We start from the raw sequence: 8,567 nt of genomic DNA, 5'->3' as shown, positions 1-8,567 counted from the left end.
CAGAAAACAGGAGAGAAGTCTCTAATTATTAAGATTTACACAGCCTTTTAAAGATATTTTAACCAATGGTTACTAAAAACGTACATTATTTTCACTTTCCTACCAATTATTCAGTAACACGGCCAGGAACCACGGAATTCTCTATCCAATCATTCCAAACTACTTTTACTGCAGAACATGGAATAGTAGAAGAAGGAGAAGAAGGTTTAGAGAACAACAATAATCCTCCATTTTGATATTTTTTGCTTTTATCTATTTACTACAAAGAGAAGCCCAAAACCTCTAAATTTTTCACCCTGTGACAATCTTACATAATAGTCTATCACCTAATTCACACCACTGTATTTTCTAGTTCTTGTCTGATCGTTGGTAATTTTTTTCCAAGGTTGGAGGTTAAAACAGTGTTGTTCAGGGGGGTAAGAACCCTTAAAAACAGGCAGAGAAATATTCTCGGCACTCTGGGTTCCTACATTCCTTGAATCTCATTTTCTCATTTTAACTACAGAATAAAAAATATAAGAACAAAATGAGTTTATTCATTTTTCCCTCTTCTTAAGTCAAATTATTTGGGAAAAGTATGTTATTACAGTGTTTTTTTAAAGAATGTTTTGATTACACCTGAGCTTGCCTAATCCACTATTCCAAAAATTGTTGCTGGCTTTAGACTAAGCATGGGAGTTTTCAGATGAAAAGGAACTCATCTGAGATACTCAAAAGGAAGATTATAATCAAAGTTGTGAATTGTTCTAGCAGTAGCACACGCAATAATTTCAGTGTAAGATTACATGAAAAGGAATAATGAGCTGAGAACTAGCTGTCCTTAAAATTATGAGAGACTAGTAAGAGATGAAGCATGTTTTAGAATTAGAAAATGCTAAGGTTTTTTCATAAATTGCACTTTAAATAGTCAGTAGCTTCCTTTTTTGTATATTTATTTCTTTAGTAACAAAATGGATATGTTATTTCTATATTTCCTTATGTCACATTGTAGGTGATCAGTTTCTGAAAATGGTTCTATATGATTCTCTTAAAATAAATTTATAGCTGTATTAGGATCCAATTTAGAAGTTGCCTTTCTTCAGCTTAAAGCTTATTACTGACCTGTTGCAGCCCATCTAAAAGATCTTAAATTCTTGCTTTGATAATACTGGCTTTCTCTGAGCCACTTCACCCTACATCTGTGACATTGGAAAAATGGTGTTTTCTTCTGCAGCTCCAGACTAACAATCTCATATCTGTTCACTTAGTTGACTCATCATCTGTTTTCAGGGTGTTTGTCTCTAGAGTCCATATCTGTTTTTCTCACTTTTTTCTTCTGCTTTATTTTTTCCTCTTGTGTTTTCAGATGGATCATGTAACTCTAAAATATTTTTAATATAGCCTGTATGAAAAACTCTATGCAAAGAAATTATTATTTCAAGGTGTGTTACATTTCTGACACACTCATATCAGGGAACTAATTAGAAATCCATCTTTGACAAATTCCAGTGCTATCACTATGAAGTGTATTAGGGCCCTTTTACTTAATAATTTCATTAGCAATCTAGAGAAGGCTTATTAATGAGTCATCATCAGTGTGATTCTCACAGTAAGTCAGGATATCTTTATTATTGTAGTTGATTCCTAAATATAGCTGTTGTGTGTGGTTTGAATATTTTATTTGTATGCTTGCACTGAATTCCACAAAATATTATTACAGTGCAAACAACAAATGTGTTAATAATTTATTTATTTTCTAAAACAAAACAATGTATGACAAATTACTGTCCCTACTGTAAGAAAATATTGAAAAACCAGTGTAAAATAAAACTTATAAAGGGCCTGAATGTATCACAAGGGTTAGTTTATTGTTAGATGAGATTAATTGCAAATAAAGTTAAATGACACAACTAGGGCAATAGACTATATCATATGGACATGTCTCCCCATCAAGAAATAACAATTTTGAGGTGCACTGACTTGTAATAGGAAACTGGACATGAACTTGTAATGTAATACTATTGCAAAAAATAGTAATACTAATCTACAGTAAGCACGTGTAAGGATCAAATGTAAAATTTGGGAAGAAGTGTTTTCCAGAAATTAAAAGCAACAGATCATGGCATATTTCAGTTAGTTTTGCTTCCCATAAGTTATTAAAGGTGTTAAGTACAGATTAGGGAAAATAAAACAGAAGGAAGTATGTGCGAAAGTATATCTGAGGAAGCATTTGGGGAAGGTAAATGTATATGGATTAGGAAAGAGATATCAACAATGGAATATAAATAAAGTACACAAGCTGGAAGTTTAAACAAAGTAAGGGAACTCCTGATTTGAAGAGAGGAATAACAATGGAGAGTTAAAGGGAAACACCTTATGCTGAATATAGATAGAAGTTCATACATCTTACATAAAGCTTTTGGTTTTACCTGGGTGCTCCCACCTAACAGCTCACAGCAGAACAATTACTCAGTTTAAGAGCATCTGAGGAGGGCCTAAAAGATAATGTTCAGTGCTAGGTACAGGCCAATGGCCTACTCTTCAGTCCCAGATCTCATGAAACAAAATCATATAGAAACATAGAATGGTTTGGGTTGGAAGGGACCTTAAAGATCATCTAGTTCCAACCCCCCTACCATGGGCAGGGACACCTTCCACTAGATCAAGTTGTTCACAGCTCCATCCAACATGGCCTTGAACACCTCCAGGGATGGGGCATCCACAACTTCTCTGGGCAACCTGTTCCAGTGCCTCACCACCCTCCCAGCAAAGAATTTCTTCCTGATATCTAATCTAACCCTACCCTCTTTCAGTTTAAAGCCATTCCCCCTTGTCCCACACATGCCCTTGTGAAAAGTCCCTCTCCAGCTTTCTTGTAGGCACCCTTTAGGTACTGGAAGGCTGCTAGAAGGTCTCCCCAGAGAGAGGAGACAATGGGGTTTTTTCCAAAGTGATCCTTTCCATCACTGGCTTTCCTACTTACAAAAATTAGTTATCTCTGGGGTAAGAGCAGTGTCAAGGAGACTTCCTAGAGCACACGCATTTGGTGAGTAGAGGGGGAGCAGTTACAGGAGAAGCAGGAAGCATGAACTAATGGGGAAAAACAGCAATCGATTTGGTGTGAGCTAAAGAAACAACTGTGTCATTCCTGCAGAGCTGAGAGGACCCTGAATTTCCCTTTTCTTCCTGTACTGTAGTCACTCAGTCTCAGAGGGTCTTGAACCTGTCATTTATACTGGGTAGTACTTGGTATTATTTGGAGGGCAGGAGTAGACACAAGGAGAGTCTGCAGAGTGTATGGACTGGATTATGATTAGTGAGCTTATTTGTCTATAGTAACGGTGGGGTAGTTAGTCCTTACATAAGCATGTATGTATTTTAATTTATATTGTTTCTACAAATGCTCTTTTCAGTTACCTTCCTTTAATGCTTTGGCACCTATATTACTCAGTGTTAAACAGATTAAACTAATTCTTCTCTTGATCCTGGCATGAAGGGATGATTCCTGCTTTCATCTGCACTGTCCAAAACAAGTGGCCAAAAATCTGTAATTTTTGGCTATTTGCTTATTACCACAGGCCTAGGCCCTAGGGTACATCACCGTGTCCCGCAGCCACAGGGAGGAGGAGGAGAGAAGATCCAGCAGGCAGGAATTGTGCAGCAAGATTGATTTATTTAATTATTTTACAAACTCTTTTATAGACTTTTTTCTTCATAGTCTAATTGGACAAGGATCAGCCACCCCTTGGGGTGATTGGCTAAAATCCTAAAACATCCATTGTCAAAATATTTTTCTACTATACTATAAACAAGACTTCTCAAGGTTGCAGGTGTTTGGTTGTTTACATAACTCTGCTACCTCTTCTGTGAGAGAGAAAAGTCTCTCACGGACTTAGAAAATAGCAAGAAAATCCTTGCTAGCAGCATTTTTGTATCCACATTTGCTCATTTACAAACAAGAAGTAAGGGAGGTATTCCATTTCAACTTGGATGTTACCCTTTGTGCCAGTTTGGACAAATTTGGAGGAAAATATCCTCTGATAGAAGGCAGGTTAAAACCATCCCTCCCCCACCAGGTTCAGGAAAAAAAAAATTTCCTCTAAGGAAAGTGAAAGAGAGAAAAACTATTTATTTAACAACCACACCGGAAAAGGATAATAATGCTAAATAATAAAACCTCTTGCTGTGGAGAGAAAACCTAGGAAAATTTCAGAGTCCTTCCATAGGTAGCCTCTCCCCTCCTCCTCGGAGCTGGGATGGGGTGGGCCCTCCTCCGGGGCCTTGATGAAAAAATCCTCCCGATGTGCTCTGATGTTGAAACAGTCCAGAAAAGAAGAAGAAAAGAAAAAAAAGCCGAAGTTCCCGGAAAACAAAGTTCAACTCACCGTCTCCCTCCAGGGAAAAAGGAGCTGGAAAAAACTGGCTGGGAAAAAAAGGCCGAAAGCTGGCTGAAGAGCAAGCAGGGTGCTTCCCTCTGCTCTCGCTTGCTGCCGCAGCTGAACACAGAGAGCCATCTCTATCTCAGTGTCCTTGAAACAAACTGCTTTTAAAAGTTTTGCTCTTCCCCCTCTCAGGCTCAGTTTAAAGGCACAGAAAGGCACAAAATTAATTTCTGGTCATGGGGCAGCGATAGGTGATACACATCATAAAGTCACCCCAAGACACCCTTGAATGCACAAGCAATTGCAGCTATGAGGAGATCAGGTCCCTGAGGCTCTGCCTTCTCCACCTGCACCGCCACTGGGTTTTTCCCCCTTCAGAGACTGGGAGCTGACACCCATCCATCCTCTGGCCAGGGGTGCAGCTGCCATCACATGCCTCACAGATGGAATGGCGACAGACTGACACAAAGCTGCCATTTTATACCTCTTACCCTTGACTGCCCAGATACATATTCTATATGGCTCAGGTTGTTTCTTATGGTTAGCCGAGATCTCCTCAATGTAAACATGAATGTATTCATTAGCTTTGAGGGAGACAGAAGAATTGTAAAAATCGTAGTGGGAGAGTGGGAGGGCAGAAAGAAAGCTCATGCTGGGAGGAATGACTGCTGCCACATTGTCCAACCTATGGCTATGTGAAACTAGTTGCTGTAAAAACTCAGAGCAGGCCCATTAAAGCTTTGTGACCCAAAGACACTGTAAAGGTAAGTGGTGTTTAAAAATGTTAATGTATGTAAATATAAATTCACTATGCATATTTCCAGAGAATGACTGTGCAGGGTGCACGATATACTAAATATGCTGTCCCTGTGAGAGTGTTTTTCATAGTTGAAATTATGAAATTCAGCATGGATTTGAGACACACAATGAATGAGACAAATAACAACAATATGCTATTCCAGACCCACATGGCCACTACATTAGTAATTTGATAAAAGACTGTTTTGGACAAAGCAGAGAAAAGCTTTGACCTCCCTCTCATCATGTGCAAGCCAAACTAGTTAGGAGTCCCTGGAGGCAGCTCTCCCCTCCTACTGGCTGGTTCAAGCGGCTTTTCTTCCATATGAATGAGAGCTGAGGTTGCTTAGGGTCAGATCCCCTCAGCTATGTGTAACATGATGCTACTTCGCCTTTCTACCCAGTGAACAGGAAGAGCTTGTCTGTACAGCACTAGTGGCTTGTGTGCTTTCCCTGCTCTCACAGCTGCACTACTGCAGAGCTTGCACGTGGGAGCTCTGAGGCACAGTGCAATGAGACAAGACATTCAGCTTGCACTTGCTGCTTTAAATTTGTTACAATCGATTTCACTTTGACATCAGTCTTGCTAGTTTATATTTTCGTCTTAATTTTCAGAGTGAAAAGGACTGTATTGTGGGACAGGAGTAAGGTAGTATTCCTGCATCTATAAAGCAGTATTCTTCATGAGCTTCTATATGGGACCATTTAATGAGGACTGTGTACTTGAGCAATTCATGTAGTCTAAATATGGGAATACTTGAACTTAGGTAAACCTTTGAGAAGCTTTTCTTAGTAGGTGGCATATTTCTGAATGATAGAATTGATAACTTAGCTGAATATCATCACATCCATTTTGCACTGACTAAATTTTATCCCTGTTCAAAAGTTTCTGTCCTTCAGATAAATTGCTGAAAAAAATGGAGAAAACCATAGCACATACAGAATCTTAATAACAATTTGGATTCTGGTTTTGTCTTAGTGAAACTGAAAAGGGTGACAGTCACAAATTGTTTCAAAAACCAGGTGACAAAAATAACACATGAATACCAGCAGGAGGTTATGCTGTTTTCTGTTTGCAAACAACACATTAACTTTTTATGTATTTTCTCTGAAGGAAGTAGAAATTCGAAACAAGGACCTGGAAGACCAGCTGTCTGATCTAGAGCAACGTCTGGAGAAAAGTCAGAATGAGCAAGAAACTTTTCGCAATAACTTGAAGACACTTTTAGAAATTCTTGATGGAAAAATATTTGAACTAACAGAATTACGAGATAATTTGGCCAAGCTAACGGAATGCAGCTAAAGAAAATGGGATTTCAGTGCCAATCAGGTTAAAGATGCACTGTCTCTCTTCATAGGACTGTGATGGGCTCTGCATCAAAATTGCACAAAATTAGAAAATGCTCCTCTGAGAGGGCTTGTTTTAAATTTGAGTCATATTTCAATGTAAAATTTAGAACTCAGTTTGTAGTTGGTCGAAGAAAAAAAACAACAAACTTGAATTACAAATTACCTCCTTGTACATTATTGGCCATAGATAACTTAAAAGATAACAGTAACGGAATGCAATCCTTTTCTAATTATCAGTGATGGAAGAATTAGTAGCGTAACAGGTCAAACCTCTTTTTTGTGATAGGTACAGTATAGGTTATCTGCCATTTTATTTATTTAAGATATTTAATTGCTGTGTTTTGTGCAAGAACTTAGTGATGACAGCCCTGTATTTTATTGTCCTTAATAATTTCTCAGGATACTTTCCACTGTGGATCAGCAATGCCGTTACCAATTTATTCTTGCCGGGAGTGAGAGAGAGTTGCATCTTTAATTGAAAAAAAAATTGCTATAACTGCTTGTATAAAGTTCTTCCTTTTGGGGTTTTTTGGTTAGCTGGTTGGTTGTTTGTTTGGTTTGTTTTTTCTTGGGTTTTTCTTGTTTATATACTTGTTTATATATATGCTGGAAGGTACTGTATTTTTTTATGGAGCTTACTTTGGTGTTCTGCAATATTATCCAATATGTAAGGTTTACTTTTTCATATGAATTATATGTAATTAGAGTGAGATTCTATCTTCCACTTAACTATATTTTGAAGCCAACCAATGATGGCAGGTGAGTCCCCCAGGAAAAAAGTCAAAAAACCCCTGAGAATTCTAAATATAAAATTTGACATGCACAGATAACAAGAAATAGCCAGTTGTTTGTTTTCTGGCCGCGATACATGTATCGACTATCTATGTTCAATTAACCTGTTCTGCAAGAGAGTTTTCCAGCATGTCACATAAACTTCAGGTTTTTTGAAGAATGACTTATGGGGAGCATTGTTTATTACAGATTGCATTAAGGGCACAGGTCTACTGCAAGGGATTACTCGTACACTGAACTTTTCCAGGCAAGAAAACTGTTTCTAGAAGTTCTGTTGTCATAACAAATTGAAATGTAGACATGTTTACTCTTTTATGGGCCTTTATATCACATCGTTATCCAAACTACACTAGTCAGTATTCTGAAGTGTTAACTAAATGTTTAAAAGCAGGAAATCAATTCTCCTCAGTGAGCAGGTTTTAAAGTTGTTTTGATGTAATTTGAACAGTTTTGACAAACATGCATTTCTTTATATAATAGATTTCTTTAAAAAAAAACACTTTGAAAGGTAGGCCAGGTGTCATGTTTCTTGCATCAAAGTACTTTCTTGACATAAATTGCTTGTAATGTTGAAGAGGGCTTTTTTAAAATGTATGAATGACTGTCAGACTTCAAAGTTGAAAGATGTGCTGACCTTTGTTTGCTTCCTAAATTAATTTGAAAGTTAAACATTAAATCTAGTTGCTTATTAAATTTATACAACATAGTTTTCTCCACTTAGAGATTGCTATTTAAAACTAGAAAATATAAGGGGTTTTTTATGTATGTACTGTGTGTATATACCATATAATGCACACAAGTTCTCATTTATATCAGAAATACATGCTTTATTTCTAAAATACTGGGGTTTTTTTCTTTACCAGTAATTTATCAGGTGCCCTCTGACTAGTCAGGAAAATGGTTTAAGGCAAATGCTAAACCATGATGTATTATACTGTATGCAATGTACACAATGTTTACTTTTTATCCATATTTTTAGGGTATTTTCTCAACTACTTTATTTATTAAAGGGGTGGAGGAGATTGGTTCATTGTTGAAAACTTTGTGGTGAGCTACATGTTTTTCATTTGATGGATTTTAAATGGTGGTCCAGATGAGCAGATACAACTAGTTTTTAATTTACATGGGGATGTTTGGGCCTGATTCTCCTGTCACTTGCACTACTGTAAAACAGATGCATTCTTGAAGTGATGTCAGCAACATTCAGTTGGCATAACAGCTGTGGAAGTACAAGGAGAATCTGTCCTGTTAATTCTCAGTGGACAT

The 8,567-nt window shown here is 37.4% G+C and overlaps 1 pseudogene; it reads left to right on the top strand.

The window, feature by feature from the left end:
• Positions 1 to 7,775, top strand: part of LOC138102682 (homer protein homolog 1-like) — a 282,281-nt pseudogene extending 274,506 nt beyond the window's left edge.
• The last annotated feature ends 792 nt before the right edge of the window (positions 7,776 to 8,567 follow it).

This window comes from Aphelocoma coerulescens (assembly GCF_041296385.1).
Source record: "Aphelocoma coerulescens isolate FSJ_1873_10779 chromosome W unlocalized genomic scaffold, UR_Acoe_1.0 ChrW_unloc_scaf_1, whole genome shotgun sequence".
Classification (NCBI taxonomy): Eukaryota; Metazoa; Chordata; class Aves; order Passeriformes; family Corvidae; genus Aphelocoma; species Aphelocoma coerulescens.
This window is presented reverse-complemented; position numbering and strand designations above follow the sequence as displayed.